Genomic DNA, 21,063 nt, shown 5'->3' on the forward strand with positions numbered 1-21,063 from the left:
AAAAAGTACTGTATATTACTGGTGAAATTTAGTACAGCTGTTTGAGTCACAAGAATATAAGACTGTGGTTCTCAATCTGTGGGGCGGGTCCCCCTAGGGGGGCGCAAAGTAACAAAAAAGTGGGCGCAAAGATGTGAAAAAAGGAAAACAAGAATTGAAAATATGAAAAATACATCTATTGAAACCAAAACAAATTAACTTAAACTACATTCTGATACTAGAAAAATAAATATAGAGTTAGATAAATGTCGATAAAAGTTAAGTAGGTATAATAAAATATGCATCTATAATATATCACTAATTTAAAAAGAACAAATTGGTATTAGTGGGCTCCTTTCAAAAAATGTTGGGGGGGTGGGGGGATTGGCGATTAAAACTGTTATGAAAACTCAGGTCACAAATGCTTAAAGGTTGAGAAACGCTGATATAAGACAAACTTAATTTTGAGGTGTAAACTGCATCCTAAGAACTGTGGAGTTACCTGGAAGAACTCTTCCTAAAAATTAACAAAAACTTGTGGAATGAAGTTGATTTTTTAAACTACAGAGGTATATTAAATACAGCATAAATTATCAAAATCATAGTTAATTGTATTGAGAAGACTATGGTAAATGTTTGATAACCGCTTTTTATGAATGAAGCAGTGCCCAGTAGTTCACAAGGGTAAGCTAGGATAATCAGCAGCATCATTTTAAAAAGGTGTCCCCTTTAGGGCAGAATAAATATGTGAGGTGCATTTAGCATTTGCATCATTTCCTAAACATGCATAGTGTGCAAGTTTGTTAAGCTTGTAATATTTAGCTCTTATTTTTTGTATATAAATATGAGCAGTTGTAGCATTTTTGTGTTTGATAATTTGAGCAGGGCTACACATACAGCAGAAACCTCAGCTGTGAGAATGGCAATGACAAGTTCATATTGTCTTTGTTATATTTCAGCCAGGGTTCTTCCCCTGGCTGGGGTTCAAATACCTTTTTTGTTCATTTTTGATTCTTTTGTTTATGTTAATACTGTTGAGCATTTAGTTTCTATTTTATTTATGTATCTTCCTTTATTTTCCATGTGTTTTATTTATGGTTCCCCAAGAATTGGGCCCACCTGCCTATCACCATCAAGGGGCTACCCTCAGCCATGTAGTGTCTGGGATAACCCACAGTACTGTGTGGTTCATTGAATGTGCTGACTTTGGTGAATTTCTATTGTGATTATTCTGTGCTTTTGTAAAATTGTGATTTTGCTTTCTGCATTGTGTAATGGGACTTGTTTGCCTTGGGTTGCCTTTGCCTCTTCAGTCTACCTCTGCTTTGCCTTTTGTGCTCTTCTGAGCTTTCAGAGCGTCACTATTTCCAGAGAATTTTTTGTGATAATAAATCTTTTTCTTTTTAAAGATTCTACATTTGCCCTTTTTGCAGCTAGCCAGGGTTTGATAGTTTTCCCCCTCTAGTGGGCATTTTGAGTCATTTTTGTGACTTATTATGCTTAGGAACTCTCTAGTTCTTGACATCCTGCCTTTCCCTGGTCACATAAAGGGCTGCTGGGAATAGCTGTGAACATCTTGGCCAAAAAAACATCTTTAATATTTTATGATAACACACACATGCTGTAGTTGTCTAATTATACACTGACTGGTGATTTTGTTAGGTACACCTGTTCAAGTGCATGTTAACACAAATATCTAATCAGCCATACACATGGGAGCAACTCAACTCATTTAGGCATGTAGACATTGTCAAGCTGACCTGCTGAAGTTCAAACCGAGCATCAGAATAAAGAAGACAGGTGATTGAAGTGATTTTTGAATTTGCTATGAGTGTTTGTAACAGATGGGCTGGTCTGAGTATTTCAGAAACTGCTGATCTATTAAGATTTTTCAGAAAATGCCCCAAAAAAGGGAAAATATCCATTGAGTGGCAGCTGTCTGGGTGAAAATGCCTTATTGATGCCAAAGGTGAGAGTAAAATGGCCAGACTGGTAACTCAAATAACCACTCGTTACAAACGAGGTATGCAGAAGAGCATCTCCGAATGCACAACACGTCAAACCTTGAAGCAGATGGGCTACGGCAGCAGGAGATCACACCGAGTGCCACTCCTCTCTGCTAAGAACAGGCAACTAAGGCTGCAATTCACACGGCTCATCAAAATTGGACAATAGAAGATTGGAAAAACACTGCTTGGTCTGATGTCTCAATTTCTGCTGTGACATGGTAGGGTCAGAATTTGGTGTCAACAACATGAAAGCATGGATCCATCCTGCCTTGTATCAACAGTTCAGGCTGCTGGTGGTGGTGTAATGGTGTGGGGGATATTTTCTTGGCATACTTTGGGCCCCTTAGTACCAACTGATCATCGGCTAAATGGCACAGCCTACCTGAGTATTGTTGCTGACTCTGTCCATCCCTTTATGACCGCAGTGAACTCATCTTCTGATGGCTTCTTCCAGCAGGATGACACGCCATGTCACAAAGCTCACATCATCTCATGAGTTCACTGTAGTCAAATGGCCTTAATTGCCACCAGATCTCCATCCAATAGAGCACCTTTGGAATGTGGTGGAATGGGAGATTCACATTATGGATGTGCATCAGACAAATCTGCAATAAATGTGTGATGCTATCATGTCAATATGTACCAAAATCCCTGAGGAATGTCTTTACGCACCTTGTTGAATTTATGCAAGAAAGAATTACAGCAGTTCTGAAGTCAAAAACGGGGTCCAACCTGGTACTAGCAAGGTGTATCTAATAAAGTGGCTGGTGGGTGTATATTTCAACTGAGCAACAAAATGTAAGTACTTTCACTTTTCTCCTAGTAACTCCTGTAACTCCTGCCTACATGTTTTCTTTTCCTTTTCTCAACACTCCTGTTTTTATTAAAGAGTGTGTGGCACAACCACAGAAATTTTACTGTAGCTTGGTCGTTGATGTTTTACTTTTCTATTTAGAGATAACAACATAATAACTAAGCCCGTGAGCCTGTAGTTAGGATATAGCGGGTTGGATAATGGATGGATGGATGGATGGATAATAACTAAGATTTGCGTTTTTATGATTTGCTCTGGGCTGGTTGTATGCAGATTGTGTTTTCCTAATGGCAACATGTCTTAAAAGCCTTTTATCTGCTAATGCACTTTATTTACAAAACCCTAAGCCTTTCTCTTGACTGAAGCATTTGCTACCTTTAATTATAATTTATAATTCTAACTTCAGACTATATTGTTTAATGATACTTAGATATTTTTAATTAATTGTTTAGCATGCATTCAGTGTTATGATAACATTTTTGTGTGATTTAGTACTTTGAAATATGAAGGTTGCTTCAATGATGTCCTTTATTAGTATAAAAAGCTGAGATGTTTGTGGTGAACACCATTTGAATAACAACGTAAATAATATAGAAGCCTTCTTATGGATTTCAAGTTGTAATTAGTATAGTTCATATCTGGTAATAAAAATCTGCTGAATTGTTTTCATAAATTTAAATCTCATTCTGGGGAGGAAGAGTATGAGACGCTTTGCAGTTGATGAAGGGCTCAGCTTGCACACAATAATAATTACAGTTTAAAACTGCTATGGCTTCTGGGCTGGCTGTTTAGATTTAGATTTGAAAATAAAAATGTTTTCATATATTGAAATCCAGTAGAAAGTCTCAAACAATGAGGTGACACTGGAGCCTTCTGTCATTTTATATGTTTGAAATTTTTTTACATTTAATAGAAAACACAACAGTTTTTCATGTAAGGTTTTCCACATAAAAGCAATTTTTAAAAATATAAGTAAAGAACATAGAATCTTATTGAATTAATATCTGAATTATTTTTGTGTACTTCTAGTAATACAAATGCATGATCTGCTTCTATAACTTTAAATCTCTCTCCAGTGGAGGTCACTGCAGTGTGTTTTGCAATTGATGAGAGGTTCCTTTTGCTAGAAGTGTACAACAATAACAGCAACTTAATCATAGACATTATAAGTGACGGAGTGGATGGACTGGAATCTCGATGGAGACTGAGGTTAATTTTAAATCCCTACTCGCCTGGGAAGCCATAACAGAAGGATGTGGAGGGATAGACATGCCAAACAGATTGGTTACTGGTACCTTTCCTGAAAAATGGGGTCATAAAGGAAGGACAGAGGAAGTCTGCTTATCGGGGCCATGTACTCTCCCTCTACACAGGGTGGCAGCATGCCTCTAATGTTTCACCCATTTGTCACCCTGCAGGGCATATTGGAAGCTGTAGGCCTGAGGTGCAGCCCTGTTGGGGACTGCCATCTGGCCCAGAAGTGCTTCCGATGTGCAATGCTTTGATCCTGGAAGTACTCCCAGGTATGGCATAAAGACACCACTTCATCTGAACCAGGAAGTCAAAATTGGAAAGAGGAAGACAACACTCGTGGACGAGTTGAGGAAGGAGATGGAAGGTGGTCAGTTGAACCTTATTATTATTGTGCTGGACTGATTTAACTTTGTAAGGGAATTATTGTATATTAAACATCAGTTTATTTTACCTGAAATTGTGTTTGACCGAGTTGTGTCTGCTGTTCGGGACTCTGGGGATCCCCTGGTGGCCACCATATGAACTAATTAAATGTGTTTGCCATTTATTTCCTATATAAAGTACAGTTCAGTGGTTCTGTTTCTATATATATATTATATTTGATTAATATATCTTTAGATGAATACAATCTATTTTGTTGCTATGTGTATTCTGCTTATGCGTTACAATGCATAGCAGAGATACAGTATCTACTAATTGATTTATTTTTTACTAAAGTAACTGAATTGTAGTTTTTCTTGAGCAAAGTTTTACAACTATACTTTTTGCTTTGCTCCCCTCCACCATAACCCATCGTCTATGGGGGAGGAATGAAAGCTTTAGATTCATCAAAAATTTCGATCTCTGGTTTGCAACTGACCTGGATCCAGAAAACATCGATATCTCAATGATGGGTGTGTGGCTTTCTGTGTGTGTGTCTGCGTGTCAGTTTCTTGAGGACGGTCTGAGCTAAAACAGCTGGACAGAAAAATAACTCATAACTTAAGCCAGTTATGAAATGAAGATCTGCTGATTAGTTTTTGAGCTAAATCTTGCAAGAGAAAGAGGCACACTAGAGGAGCCCTCAAATAAATTTTTGATAATATCTCAAGAATTATGACAAATACCATAATTCAGCAATTAATTATGAATTCTTCTTGTCAATTGCTGTCGTAATGACCTATTTTATGATCAGAAAGATCAGCATCATAGTGGTAAATAAATAGTGAAATGTTATAGAATAGTTTGAGTAACTTGGTTCCTAGGGAACAAAGCCTACTGACACTCACATCTGAATTTTATACTTTTACTTCAGACATTTACATGTAAAATACTGTTTGATTAAGTTCATTTTTTGTCTATGTAGTACTACTTCTACTTGAGCAGATTTTTTACTACTTTTTCCACCTCTGATTTTACCATCCATCCATTTTTGTATTTTCCTAGTCCAGTTATTGGGGACTGAATCTGTCTCTGCAGCTTTGGGTCTAACATTTCTGAAGCTCACATGCACAAGATGTCACCTTCCATTGTTGTTGTTCACGTCTGGCATGTTACAGGAATTTTTGGCAAAGAGTGGTCATTGTATTCATGTGACAACAGTATCATAAATGCTCCACAAATATGATTTGTATGGGAGGGTTGCAAGAAAAATGCCACTCCTCAAGAAAGGCCACATTAAATCTCGATGGAGCTTTTCTAAAACACATCTTGAAGATTCTGTGGCTGAATGGAAAAAGGTATTGTGAACAAATCGAACTAACACTATATATCTGGTGGAAAGCCAATACAGCCTACCATCCCATGAACACTATATGTAAAATAAAGCATGGAGGTGGTGGAATCCTGTTGTGGGGGTGTTTCTCTGTAGCATGGACTGGGGCACTTCAAGACAGAAGGAAAACTGGATTGGACAAAATACCATCAAACTCTTGAGGAAAACCTGCTGCCCTCTGACAGAAAGTTGAAGATGGGAACAAGGTTCACCTTCCAACATGAAAATGACCTGAAGTACACAGCAAAGTTGACCACACAGTGGCCGAAGAAGAAAAAGTCGAATCCCCTCGTGTGGTCTCATCAGAAGCCAAACTTGAAACCTTAATCATCTGTGGAATGACTTGAAGAGTGAGGTCCACCAATGGTCACCATCTAATTTGATTGAGCTTGAACAGTTCTGTAAAGAAGAGTGGACAAATATTGCACAGTCAAAATGTACAAAGTTGGTATAGAAATAGTTCGAACAGACTCATGTCTGTAATCAAAGGTAATCCTTTAACCATCTCAGTGATTCTGTTTTTATTTTTTTCTGGACTGTTACTATTATATCTTTCACTTGGCAGCTATAAGTTGCATTGAGTAAATAAAGCTGGAAAAATATTTTTGTGTGTGTATTCCTTTCAGGCTGCAAAGTAACAAAATGTGAATATATTGAAGGGGGGATTCTTTTCTATACCCACTATACATCCAGACAGTGTACAGAAGCCATCAAGAAGGCTCACAGAATGGAAAGTTATATAGTGTCCTGACATGTGGAGTACAAGCTCTAAAACACATTTTAGTCTCTTTATTAAAACAAGTTAGAAAATGTACACATGGTTCTGCTTCATGCAGGGACTTTTTATTTTTGTTTATTTGCTTCATCAAAAAGATAGACGTCATGTTTTATTTACACAAGATTTTTGCAATAATGAGTAAAATACAAAAATAACAGTGATAATAAATGTAGTTACATGTATTAGTAGGGTACATAAAATACATGTTTTAGTAGTATTTTACACTATAGTTAAGGACATGTATTTAGCATGTAGTTATCATGTAGTTATGATATTCCAGTAAACCAGTTGCTTTTACTTCATACATTATGAAGGACTTTGTGTGGCTGGTCCTAAAACAGCTACAGCCCCTGATTTCAGAACATCTGGATCCTCTGCAGTTTGGTAGGTGTGGAGGACGCTCCCATCTACACGCTCCACAGAGTCTACTCCACTTGAACAAAGCTGGCTTCACAGTCAGGATAATGTTCTGTGATTTGTCCAGTGCTTTTAACACCATCCTGCCTCTTTGTCTTGGGATAAAAGCTCAAGGCTCTGCATCCTGATGCTCCTACAATCTCCTGGATCATGGACTGCCTGAACAACAGACAACAGTTTGTGAGGCTGAGGGACTGTGTGTCAGAAATCGTGGAGCACCACAGGGAACTGGCCTGTCTCCCTTCCTGTTTAACCACTATACAACAGACGTCCAGTACAATACCAGTCCTTGCCATCTACAGAAATTTTCAGATGACTCCACCATGCCCTGGCGCAGTGGTAGTGCTGCTGCTTTGCAGTAAGGAGACTGTGGAAGATTGTGGGTTCGCTTCCTGGTTCCTCCCTGTGTGGATAGCGCTTTGAGTACTGAGAAAAGCGCTATATAAATGTAATGAATTATTATTATTATAGGCTGCATTAACAATGGAAATGAGTCAGAGTAAAGGAAGATTGTGGAGGACTTTGTGTTGTGAAGGGCAGATAGACCCTAACATAGCCAGAATACACACCAGACTATTGCAATGTGGCTGAAATTCTGTTAAAGTCAGTGTCATCTTTGTTCCAATGTGCCTGATAACAGGCAACGAAGTGGACTTGGTGCAAATGCTCTACAGTCCATTGTGTCCCACATTCACCAAAGGGGAACTTTGTTAAGAGTCTGAAGAGGATCACTTACTGTCAAAACTCAAATGGCACAGTAGCATAAAACTTAAAAAGAGGATCATGTAGGATTAAATGCCACCTTAATAAAATTACATCCTTCTGGCTAGAGCCTGTCTACGTGACAAAGGAACTGAGTCCAGAGCCATTTGACCTTAATGATGAATGTCAGTGAAATAACAATTGTCTACTAGAAAAAAAAGATAAAATAAAAATTAATGTAGCTATAACAGCACTAAAATAAGGATAAGATATAAACACACTAAAATAATACTATATCTGACCCCTGCACCTCCCCCCCCCCCCCCCCCACACACACACACTGAATGAACAATACAACTCAAAAAAATAATATTATCACCTGATGCTGCCTTTAATGACCTCTTGGGCACAGCACATCAGCAGTGTGTCTGTGTGTGAAGAGAATGTCAATCTTGTCGTGATGTTTACTTACCTTGACAGTAACATTCATGTGTCTGGTGACTCTTCCTATGAAGTCAGTAGACGGATTGGGAGAGCATGGGGGTTCATGTGGTCACTGGAAAGAGGTGTTGCAACTCACAATATCACTGCAAAGAGATGAAGGTCCAAGTCTTTACAGTCCTGGTGCTTCCTGTTTTGCTATATGGTAGCCAGACATGGATGCTATCCACTGACCTGAGACAAAGACTGGACTCCTTCAGTACTGTGTCTCTTTGGAGAATCACTACTGGTTTGACTTTATGTCGAATAAGCGATTGCTTGCGAAGTTCTGAATGAGACACAGTACCTTCATTGTGAGGGAGCGTCAGTTACGGCACTGTACTCATGCGCTGTGATTCCCCGACGGTGATCCGGCTAACAAGATCCTCATTATTGAGGACCCAAGCAGCTGGACCAGGCCAAGGGGACGCCTATGTTACACCTGGCTGTGGCAGATAGAGGGTCATTTCCAGTGGGTGGAACTGTATTATGTGTCTGCTTGGGGGGGTTGTCAACCAGGATCACAAGTTGTTTCGTCGTGTGGAGGGTGCAGCAACACGCCGTACCAGTTCATGCTCCCAAACCTGACCTAGCCTGACCTGAAGCTGCCAGGTTAGGCACTGAACAAAGTTTAATGTGGACTAAAATATGAAAGCAAAAACCAGGTTTGTATCTCTAATAACATCAAACATATAGGAAAGCAAATGAGCCTGAGTAACAAGATGATAAATAGGAACAAGCAGCATAACTTAAAGTACCTCACTTTTGTTGGTGAGCTTCAATTTTAGGTTATCAGTCACTGGTAAGCTAAGACTTAAAGATATGCACCTTTTTGCTCATTTGCTATGATTGGTCCGCTGTGTATCACTTAGTGGGAAGCGCGTCACTTTTTACCACAGTAGAAAACCATAACAGGAAATGTGCATCTCAAAAATAGACCATGCTGTGTTCATACAGAGGAGGAGACAATTTGAGAAACTTTGATTAAAAGCTAGAATAAAAAACCTTAAGTTTACAGCAGTTATCTTTTGATTAATGCTAATTCATCTGACATACTGAGCAAAAAGGGAACTGGAGGAAAAGGTTGGCTTGAGAGGAGTGGACAAGAATCAAGTAACCAGAGATGAAATGTGCAGCCTTGACAGGATGGAAGATGAGCCTTTAATCAGACAATAGCAGAAAAGCAGAAGAACCTGAAGACCTTGTGACTAATAGCAGTTTTTTATTCTATAATAAATGACAGCTTAAAGCTAATACAACTATTATAGTTGAGTTTTTAGGAGTCATATCTGAACCTTGATAAATTTAACTGAGGTTAAATTTATTAAAGTTTGCTGTGGCTTTTAATTCTTTAATTGATTCATTATATGGTGATTGCGGCTTTCTTCATTGCCCAGGGAGTGGGAAACTCTGATACAGACCACCTTGTAGCTTGTATGTAAGTTCATATGTTGACATTCACACTGTCTTCCATTAAGTATCAGAGACACTGTAATTAAAGAGAGGTTTGTGTAAAGAAGGCTACAGCAAACACTGCAGTAGTTTTTTCTTGTTCTGCTCTTTTCATGGCGGTTAGCCTTTCACATTATAGCTGTTTACTGTGTTTTGTACTGCAAGGTGACAAAGAGGAGAATAAGAATTAAACAGCAAGTAAAAATATAATAGAAACAGAGAGCAGTAAGACAGAATGTTCCAGAGAGATAAGGTTGGAATATTAGCCTTAAAATGAAAAAGACTTTATTGGAAAGTGAAAATGAAAAATGAGAAAAATTGATTCAAAGGACTCGCCCCGAGCGATTACAAAAACAGCAAGAAAAGCTGCTGTAATGAATTCAGACCTTTTCTTATTTTGTCTTTTAATTAAAATGGGTACTGCTTCTCAATTGTTAGATGCAAAGCAAACTTGTGTTTAATACAGCAGCTCACATTTTCAGTTAGAAAATGAAAATCCAAAGAAGAATTTGAGATTGCTGCTTAGTAAAAAAACAGGCTTGTCAGCTTGAAAGCAAAGTTTGTGTATTTTACTTTTAAAATTGTTAAGTATTCTAGTGTTGTATCTTCTTCACATCTCTAAGCATAATAATACAGCTTATTGATAAATACAAGAATTTTAGAAATAGATTAACTGCTTGTATTTTAAAATAAGTGACAAAATGTAAGACCAAAGAGACAAAACATTGTGCACAGTATAAAACAGAAGGCCCTGGTGGCTTTTTGTTTCTTTAGAGGTTTTCCAGAATTTTTTGATTAAGAAGCTTTTAGTTTAGTGTTTCAGTTTTAGTTAATGGTACGTCACAAAGTCAGCTCGCCCTTGCTTGTTTGCAATGCTGTAGTGTGTGTGTGTGTGTGGGGGGGGTTACATTGTTTAACAATTTAACTTGAGAAAAAAGGTCTTTAGCTGTCTGACTTTGAGCTAGTTAGAGTACTAATTAATTCTTTGCACAGGCAGCAGTTTTATGACATCAAGTCATAAAAGTGATGGTGTTTGATGCTGTGGTTGTTGTGGCATTCAAGAGATGATTTTTGCTTGTGGTGGAGTGTGCTCCTTGTTTATGCAGCTTGGTCTCTTATATTTAGTGTGTTTTTGTTTTTCTCTCTTTTTTTTCTGTTTCCTGTGTGTTCTTCCACCTCACCAGCAAAAGCATATCTCTCTGTGGCACAACAGTGAAGGCACTGAAATACCATTTATTGAACAATTACTTTTTCTTCCAGACAGGACTTGTTCACTGGCACAGAACTTAAGCTTGGTGGAATGGTCTTAGAATAAGTTCCAGACATCTACAGTAGCCCCAGTGTAAAAGGAAGCTCTCAAACATCTTACTTAGATTCCTACATCAAAAGCAATGGATAAGTGCATGCACCTTAACATAAAGGGCAGGTGTAGCCCTGGGTTGCCCAGACTCCTAAAAATGTATAGTCCAAGATCAACTTAAAAATACCCCATAAAAATAGGACTGAGGTAGATAAAATGTCTCAAAGGAAAAAATGTCTTGGGTTGCAGGTACAGTGTTAAAGCGAGCTGGGGGTGCCCTCTGAGATTTTTCAGAGTGATACAGTCAGTGGCGTAGCTGGGGGGGGGCAAGGGGGGACATCTGTCCCCGGGCGCAGCACCCAGGGGGCACCATTTTAAAATGTTCTTTCCCTTCCCCATTGCATTTTGGCAAACGGGGGGGGGGAGGGAGAAGGTGCGAAATCTTCAGTTGTCCCCGGGCGCAGAAAACCCTAGCTACGCCTCTGGATACAGTAGGTATATACCATCACACAATGGCAGGGAGGATCTATCCCTTTGGAGTTTTTACAATGGTAAAAAACATACAAGTGTGAATAGCAGGGTAAAGAGAGCCAGATGGATGAAAACATGGTCAGAATCTGTTGACTGGGAGTTGAAAAATAGCCCAAAATTCCACGTTGTTTTTTAAAAAAAGTCGCCCCATAAAGAGCAACCCGCAAAAGTCCATATTTTTCCCATGGATGATGATGAAAAATAGCCCAATTCGGTGAGAGAACCTTGGACCTGGAAACACTGGTGTAGCCTCTGCCAATTGGATCATAGTCTGTTCTAGTTACAAGAATCATTCCATGGGCCTCTGACCAACATGGGGCCCTCAGAAATATTGGAACAAGCTTCTTTTTCTATTTCAGAACATCCCAAATATATATTAAATATTTATTTAAGAAATTAATTATAACCTCATCCTCACATCCAAAGGACGTCTCTACAACATCCTAAAGCAGAAGAGGGCATGGTACTACCTAAGTTTTAATTTTATTACTGGGTAACAAATATCCAAACTATAAAAGCCTGGATATTTTCACAAATTGATGAATGTACTGACAAAGAATAGACAAAGAGCCAAAAGAAAGGTTCGGGGCAGCCACCCGGATACTTGAACCCGACTGCAAAATGATAAATTGATTGCACAATAGTGTACAGATTGGAGTCCAAAACAGAACTGAGTTGGTTGAGGCAAAGATGGCAGTTTTAAAGGATGGCTGAGGAAGTGACACCGTCGGGACTGGAAGTGATGTTGTCAAGGCCAGGATGGGCACCAGGCAGAATTTCCTGAAACTGGTCTGCAGTGGAAAGAGAGAAAGGATTAGCACGATCCGTCACCCCCAGGTCTCGGGTGGAATTACCTTCATTTGATCCCTTTAGTTGTCTTCCATGCACATGTGTGTGGCAGTACACACATCTAGTGTGCAATAAAAATAAAATCTTGCTGAACTTCTTTATATGCCCTGCTTTGTGCACCAGTAAATATGAATTATCATCAACATACTAATAATTCAATTGTCCATCAATCATTCAAAAATTCTTCTTTTTTTTTTGCATTTATACAGCGCTTTTCTCACTACTCAAAGCGCTCAGCAATTGCAGGTTAAGGGCCCTGCTTAAGGGCCCAACAGAGCAGAGTCCCTTTTGGCATTTACAGGATTCAAACCAGCAACCTTCCGATTGCCAGTGCAGATCCCTAGCCACAGAGCCACCACTCTGCTGTGAATGATTCCAATGAATCCAATGCAGGAAGCACTTTAAGGCAGAGAAACTTTCATATGTTGCATCTCTACATGATAATTAATTTTTGCTACCCTATCAAACTGACATAGTATTTAAAGTTTGTAAAATGTGTGAGATTAAAACACTTAGAAAACTGTATATAATGTCTTTGCATCTTGTGAACAATTACACTTCAAATTTAACTTCCCACCAACACAATTTTCCCACTATTTTCAAATCAGAAATTTTGCTAAAAGGAACCTGCTCAAAACTTGTTCACCTCCCCATTTCTATTACAGAAGATATGCTGATCAGTCCTGAAGACTCGGATAGCATTTCAATACTATATAAAACATTTTAAAGTCCCTTCTTTTCAAAGATCACAGGGTATGGTCAAGTCAAAGTCAAAGTGAACTTTATTGTCATCTCAACCATATACAGGTACAGTAATCCCTCGCTACTTCGCGGTTCACTTTTCGCTGATTCACGACTTCGCGGGTTTTTAAATACAAGTGATTGCCCGCCTATCGCGGAAGTTATGTTCCAGACCTATCAGCAACAGGAGAAAATCAGCGATATAGAAAGACCATATAAATAAACATTTTTATAGTTTAAGCCCTAAAATACCCATCCCACATGCTTTAAACACATGTAAACTTGTAAAACACACTTTGTTAACACATATGATATGTGGATGTCGGGCTAAGGATATGAGTAACATCTCACTATTATAAAACATTTTAACTTCAGGCAAGACAAGACAGTGAGACAGGAAAATTGGTGATGTACAGGCTTTTAAATTATTGACACGCAGAGCGACAAGCAGCACAAAGCCAGCACAAAGTCCACTTCTCCTTAGCGTTCATTCAGCTCCCCACCCCCTTGACAATGCGAAGTGGCAGGAGCATACTGCGCCTCCGGGGAGGGGGGTTTGAGCGAACGTGCGTTCAGCCCTCACACACCCACACACACACACTCCTCCTCATCCTTCCGAACACGCAGAGCGACAAGCAGGCATTTTGGCAGAAGCAGCACAAAGTCCATTTCTGCTCAGCGTGAGTTCAGCTGCCCCCCTTCACAAAGCGAGTGCAGACACATTGACATCTGATCGCTGCGTGCAGTGTGCAGTGTTGGTCTGCGGTGTTTAAGAATGTAGAAAGTGTTTAAGAGCATAGGAAGTGTTTATAAGAGTGTGGGAAAGGTTAACAAGAGAGTGAGAAAGGTTTATAAGAGTGTGGGAAGTGTTTATAAAGCCTTAAAATATGTATAAATAATAAAATAAATATAGGTCGCTACTTCGCGGATTTTCACCTATCGCGGGGGGCTCTGGAACGTAACCCCCGCGATAGGTGAGGGATTACTGTATACAGATAGACGAAATTGTGAAGCTCAGGGTCCACAGTGTAACAACATGACGTGCAAATAATAATTTAAAAATAGAATTAAAGTTTAAATTAAAAATAAAAATTAAATTAAATTAAAATTAAATTAAAATTAAAACATACACAAGACAAGACATTGTGCATTGGTGGGGATAAGACCTTTCACTTAATATTTTAGAAAAGGAGTCGAAGGCAGCCATACATAAAATCTAACACTCTAGGTCAGGGGTGTTGAACTCCAGGCCTGGAGGGCCGAAGTGGCTGCAGGTTTTCATTCTAACCCTTTTTCTAATCAGTGACTAGATTTCATTGCTAATTAACTTCTCTTCCATTCCTTTTAATAGCCTTGTTTTTAAGGATGAAGTCCCGTGAATGTATTCCTTTCTTTATTAAATGTCTGCCAAACAGAAATGAGATGTGAATCGAGCCAACAGATGACCAGCTAAACTGGGATTTCAAACTCCAACCAGTTTCACTCCAACCACTCTCTTAATGACAAGCTGATCCTTGCAGTTAATTTAACCCGTTATTTAATTCCATGACTTGTTGCTGCTCTCATTCTGCCACAGCAGACATTTCCCAAACTGTTGATTTTTTTTGTTTTTCTAAGAACACCATCAAGATGTTTTGGTGACCTCTGAGATCAACCTTACCAAGACCATCACCTTTCTTTATTTTCAGATATTTTGTAATGGGCACGTGTGTTCGTTTTGTGTCTCATTATTGTTTGGCTGCTAATTAAGGAAAAAGAGACTGCAATCTGCAAGGATGTCATCAATCACAGCACCTGACCTTTTTGGAGGTGGGGGAATTCCTGTTTACATATATTAAAAGAAAGGACCACACATATCAAAAGAGGAGCGAGAAAAGGAAGCATCAGAAAAATACTAAAATTTATCGTAACAAGTGTTGCTATCATTTCATCAATAGGAACAACATATCATCGCTTTTCATCCAGTTATACATGGCAATAAGGTGTTTTGGACTTTTCATCGTCCACTACCCGTGGCTGTCAGACCGTTATCTGGACTCAACATTGGCATTGTTTTGGTTCCTGTTTCAGAACAGCTCTGTTTGAACTGTATTTCTGTTGTCATTTTATCATTAGGGCCTCTGCCAGCTTCCATCCATTTCTCAATCTCTGCAATTACTGTATCTTCACATTGGACTTTGTGTGGATGTAGATGTTTGTTCTTCGTTTTGCAACTTTGTATGCTTCATGGTTAAGACAAGGGAGGTCTGGATCCATTTTGTGTTTTCCTTTTTTATCACTGTAAATATGTGGATCTACAGTATGTCAGAATCTGGGAATTCAGTGTGTGTGTAATATTTAATCCATCCATCCATCCATCATCCAACCCGCTATATCCCAACCACAGGGTCACGGGGGTCTGCTGGAGCCAATCCCAGCCAACACAGGTCGCAAGGCAGGAAAACTGGGCAAAGGCACACACTAGGGACAATTTAGAATTGCCAATGCACCTAACCTGAATGTCTTTGGACTGTGGGAGGAAACTGGAGTACCTGGAGGAAACCCACGCAGACACGGGGAGAACATGCAAACTCCACGCAGGGAGGACCCGGGAGGCAAACCCGGGTCCCCAGGTCTCCCAACTGTGAAGCAGCAGCGCTACCCACTGCGCCACCGTGCCGCCCCGTAATATTTAATCTTTTCGTAATATATTCATTTTACATTTCTGGAATCTTTTTATCTTTGCCTAATTTATCTGTTCTTTGTCCGTCGACTGGGAAGCTTGAGTGGAGGGCAGATAAGAAATTGAAGGGGAAGTACGGTTTGGTTTGACTGAGTCTGGACTTCACTCCGGCATTTGCATAACTTGCTGCCATCCAAACTTAAGATTGGTTGTTACAATGTGAATAACTTTTTTGGTGAAAGAATTCTGCTGGATCTTTATCAGTGCCTTTGAGGTCTTTGTAGACCCAGATTTGTTCCTCCCACATCTTCCTTTCCTCAAGACTAAACAGGTTTCATTCTCTTAGTCTGTCATAAAAGGAAATGTCCTTAAGTCCTGGGATGCACCAGTACTTCTATGTCTTTCTTGTAATGTGGTGACCAGAACTGTACACAATGCTCCAGATGTGGCCTCACTAGTATGGTCTGAGCATAACGCCCATTGATATGTATTCAACAGTTTTTACAATATAACCTAACCTAACATTGTATTTTCCTTTTTAATAGCTTCTGTGCATTGCTTAGATGATGAAGATGTCTCAGCATAAACCCTTAAATTCCTTTCATTCATTGCTCCCTACTGCACAGGGTCTCCCATGTTGTATTTATAATTGCTTCCCCTTTTGCCCATGTGTAGCACTTTTTCTAAGTGTTTGCCCAGTTTTGAAGCTTTTCCAAGTCTTCTTGAAATGTTTTTCTGCCTTCTTAAGTGTCTGTCATTCCTCTAATTTTCGTATCATAAGTGGTCACTTAATAAGTGATACTTTTACTCTAGGACAACTTTGCTTCTTGATCTAATAAAACATTTTTGTGATTGAAATTCCAGAAGATAACCAGCACTTACAACTAAACATCAAATCAGTGAGTTATACTTTGGCTGTAGACTTCAACGTTCTTTTACCTTAACAAGTCTACCTGGCAGTCAATGTGACATCAAAACATCCTCCCAACGATATGTACTCCAAGATGTTATTTTCTTCCTGCAAGAATGTCCCACTGAAGTCTAAACTTCTTTTACTGTGGTGGTCATCATGCATTTGTTTAGGTAAGACATTTGAATCAAAAGACTTTGCAGGATCTTACTATATTTTTTTTAAAAAGTTGGCACCTTTTGTTGGTGAGTATTTTGATTCTATGGAGTTTTCTATCACATCAGCAAATATGCAGCATATAGAAGGGAATTGAGCAATGAGGCCTACTGGTTGGAGCATTGGACTTTATATCACAAGGCTATTAATTCAAGCATCACCTCTCATTCCTGTGTGGCTTTGAGCAAAGTCACTTAACCTACATGCGATCCAATTATTCTATATATTACAGTGCATCCGGAAAGTATTCAGAGCGCATCACTTTTTCCACATTATGTTATATTACAGCCTTATTCCAAAATGGATTAAATTCATTTATTTCCTCAGAATTCTACACACAACACCTCATAATGATGATGTGAAAAAAGTTTACTTGAGGTTTTTGCAAATTTATTAAAATAAAAAAATTGAGAAAGCACATGTACATAAGTATTCATAGCCTTTGCCGTGAAGTTGGAAATTGAGCTCAGGTGCATCCTGTTTCCCCTGATCATCCTTGAGATGTTTCTGCAGCTTAATTGGAGTCCACCTGTGGTAAATTCAGTTGATTGGACATGATTTGGAAAGGCACACACCTGTCTATATAAGGTCCCACAGTTGACAGTTCATGTCAGAGCACAAACCAAGCATGAAGTCAAAGGAACTGTCTGTTGACCTCCGAGACAGGATTGTCTCGAGGCACAAATCTGGGGAAGGTTACAGAAAAATTTCTGCTGCTTTGAAGGTCCCAATGAGCACAGTGGCCTCCATCATCCGTAAGTGGAAGAAGTTCGAAACCACCAGGACTCTTCCTAGAGCTGGCCAGCCATCTAAACTGAGCGATCGGGGGAGAAGGGCCTTAGTCAGGGAGGTGACCAAGAACCCGATGGTCACTCTGTCAGAGCTCCAGAGGTCCTCTGTGGAGAGAGGAGAACTTTCCAGAAGGACAACCATCTCTGCAGCAATCCACCAATCAGGCCTGTATGGTAGAGTGGCTAGACGGAAGCCACTCCTTAGTAAAAGGCACATGGCAGCCCGCCTGGAGTTTGCCAAAAGGCACCTGAAGGACTCTCAGACCATGAGAAAGAAAATTCTATGGTCTGATGAGACAAAGATTGAACTCTTTGGTGTGAATGCCAGGCGTCACTTTGGAAGAAACCAGGCACCATCCCTACAGTGAAGTATGGTCTTGGCAGCTACATGCTGTGGGGATGTTTTTCAGCGGCAGGAACTGGGAGACTAGTCAGGATAAAGGGAAAGATGACTGCAGCAATGTACAGAGACATCCTGGATTAAAACCTGCTCCAGCGCGCTCTTGACCTCAGATTGGGGCGATGGTTCATTTTTCAGCAGGACAACGACCCTAAGCACACAGCCAAGATATCAAAGGAGTGGCTTCAGGACAACTCTGTGAATGTCCTTGAGTGGCTCAGCCAGAGCCCAGACTTGAATCTGATTGAACATCTCTGGAGAGATCTTAAAATGGCTGTGCACCAACACTTCCCATCCAACCTGATGGAGCTTGAGAGGTGCTGCAAAGAGGAATGGGCGAAACTGGCCAAGGATAGGTGTGCCAAGCTTGTGGCATCATATTCAACAAGACTTGAGGCTGTAATTGCTGCCAAAGGTGCATCAACAAAGTATTGAGAAAAGGCTGTGAATACATGGGATTTCTCAGTTTTTTTATTTTTAATAAATTTGCAAAAACCTCAAGTAAACTTTTTCACGTTGTCATTATGGGGTGTTGTGTGCAGAATTCTGAGGAAAAAAATGAATTTAATCCATCTGGATGCACTGTATATTATATATATATATATATATATATATATATATATATATATATATATATATATATATATATATATATATATATATATATATATATTTTTTTTTTTTTTTTTTTTCTTATTCTATATACTATTCTTGTTTTGTAAGCCAACTTGTGCAAAGGCATCAGCAAAACCAATAATATTAATATTAATCTTTACTTTCAAAAACTTTCATGAACTCAGGAAACACAATAGTCTGCATCAGGTTTTGTCATTTTAATCAGTGAATTTGTGACCAATTTATAATTTTCCTTATTCTCATTATTGTCATATTCTAGTATGTATTGGTGCATTTAATACTGAGATGTGAAATATTTGTTAGCACATTTCTATACAGATAGCAGCATGATGAACATATTCACATTAACCATTATTAACTTCTTTATGCAGCCTGTGCTTTTGAAAAACGACCACAGTATCCCATGGCCTTATGCCAATGTGAAGTCCCAGATAATGCTAGTTGTATGCCTACACATCTTCATCTGAAGTGGAAGAAGGAAGGCAGAACTCTCAGAGAGACAGAAGCACTGTATCTTGACAGATATGTCCAGGTACCAAATTCCAGCTGTTCTAACCTTCAGGAGGTAGAAAGAAGAAATGACAGCTCAAGTCTGAAAACTCATGAATACAATGACCAGAGCAGAGTGACTGTGAACATTACAGGTGAGGGTCATCTATTTTTTTCTTTTATCTGAAGTCTTGCAACGTATTAATTACTGACTTAACATTTGAATAACTGTTTAAGAGATTTAATGTTTTTTTTCAAAGTAAAACCAAATTTGCATGAATTTTAAAAATTAATAAACAAAAATGTATAGTGTTTACACCAAGAATACTTTTTTGGTCATGCCGCTATAATAGTGCATTGGTTAGCATAGCTAAGTGTAGGGATCTCAGTTCTGTTCCTGGCCGTGTCGCTCTTGGTGCAAGATTGTCCCTGTGTGCATGGATTTTCTCCAGGTGGTCTGTCTTGGATTCCTGTAATTTAGTAAATGCTTCCAGATTAGGCTTTGGTTGTCCAAAACCTTGTAATGGAAAAAAAAGTTTCTTGTGATTGAATAGTTATACCTTGAAGTACATAAAGATTAACTCATATGAATTCTATATATGACTGGTATGGTGGAACAGTAGATAGATAGATAGATAGATAGATAGATAGATAGATAGATAGATAGATAGATAGATAGATAGATAGATAGATAGATAGATAGATAGATAGATAGCAAAAACATCCTGCAAAAAAGGGCAAAAAATTACATAAGCGCAAGCTCTAAAATCACACACAAAATAAAATAATATAATTAAATGCTTGTGTATATCAATGTGTCTGTTGGTAACTAAATATGGTAAACATGGTAATGATATGAGGAGGCATTGTACGGTCTGATGGCTATAAGTAAAAAAGATCCCAAACTGAGCCCACCGTGTAATATACAGTACTGGTAACTAAAGCTGCTGCAGGACAAGGCATCATGGGCACAGCATTAGTCCTAATGGCCTCTATTTTGCCATCATCCTTTTTTCATTCTCAAGTCCCTAAAAGTTTGTAGTACACAATAGAAAGGTCTTAGTATCTTTAAAAGGAGTGGCCTGCATTGGCCGTTGGCCCACTCAGTCAAATCTTCCAGATGCCCCCCTATGTATCTACACCATTCTTCATCTCTTCTGGGCTCCCTGGAATGCCAAATGCCCTTGAACAGCTCCTCTGACTTGTTAATGTTCAGTTGCTGGTGATTCTCTTTACATCACATGATGAAGACCTGTAAGAAGTTTTTATACTCATTCTATTTTCATTGAGGCCCTCTTTAATGGAGCAGTCACCTAAGAATTTCAATTCAGGGCATAAATTAGGGTTTTACTTAAAATCAGCGATGTTGTTGAAACTGAGGCAGGCTTGTCTCTTTGTTGCTGAAGCAAAATCACAGAGTGAAATAAATGAATAGTGCTAAATGATCTAGAGAAGAAAATATCATTAATACAATGTCAGTTTTTTCCAGGACAGAATAAGATCAATGAGTAGATCAGAGCTTGAACTGTACCTATATATAACCGATAAACAAACTACATAGTAGCCATGTTGTATGTCCTCCACTTCTCTGAAGACTTAATCATCTGCAACATCAGAGCAACTGGCCTGTTGTCTGTACGAGCACTTGGGAGCTCATATTAGCCACTGGAACTATGTAGGATGCTTTTGCCAAAGATCAAGTCACAGAGTCATGTCCAGGATGGTGGAGAATTTGTTATTAACATGTGTGGAAGTATACAGTACAGAGAAGGCAATGAGTGAATTAAATCTGTTGATTACACTTATAAAATACACAGATAATTAAAAAAGTACATGATTGGTTGTGGAGTTTCTCGTGTCCTTGTAGGTTAATGATAGGTAACTGATAAATAGGACACTG

This window comes from Erpetoichthys calabaricus, chromosome 3 (assembly GCF_900747795.2).
Source record: "Erpetoichthys calabaricus chromosome 3, fErpCal1.3, whole genome shotgun sequence".
Lineage (NCBI taxonomy): Eukaryota > Metazoa > Chordata > Cladistia > Polypteriformes > Polypteridae > Erpetoichthys > Erpetoichthys calabaricus.